The following is a 297-nucleotide window of genomic DNA, read 5'->3' on the forward strand; positions in this document are numbered from 1 at the left end:
GTTCTCAAATCTCCAATATGTAGCTGAAGTATTCTTTCAATGCAAAAAATCTTAAGGTCAGAGGTTCCTAACCTATGGCTATGAAGCACTTTAAAAATTACTAGTTCAAATCAGGTTTCGTATGACCCTAAATTCCAAAATGCTTGGAAAAATAACAATTCCAGTGAAAAAGCTGTTATCAACAGTGGCCATTATGTCACAGGACTGGGGGGGGGGGGGGTGCTTTGTGGCGAGGCTCACCCCCAATCACGAGACAGGTTTTGGGTGTCACTCAACACCCTAACTGCCAATGTAAGG

The 297-nt window shown here is 42.8% G+C and overlaps 1 protein-coding gene across 2 annotated transcripts in view; it reads right to left on the bottom strand.

The window, feature by feature from the left end:
• Positions 1-297, bottom strand: part of LOC119585593 (NAD kinase-like) — a gene marked incomplete in the record, with an annotated part of 62,004 nt that overhangs the window by 6,575 nt on the left and 55,132 nt on the right.

This window comes from Penaeus monodon, chromosome 20, assembly GCF_015228065.2.
Source record: "Penaeus monodon isolate SGIC_2016 chromosome 20, NSTDA_Pmon_1, whole genome shotgun sequence".
In the NCBI taxonomy this organism is placed as follows: Eukaryota; Metazoa; Arthropoda; class Malacostraca; order Decapoda; family Penaeidae; genus Penaeus; species Penaeus monodon.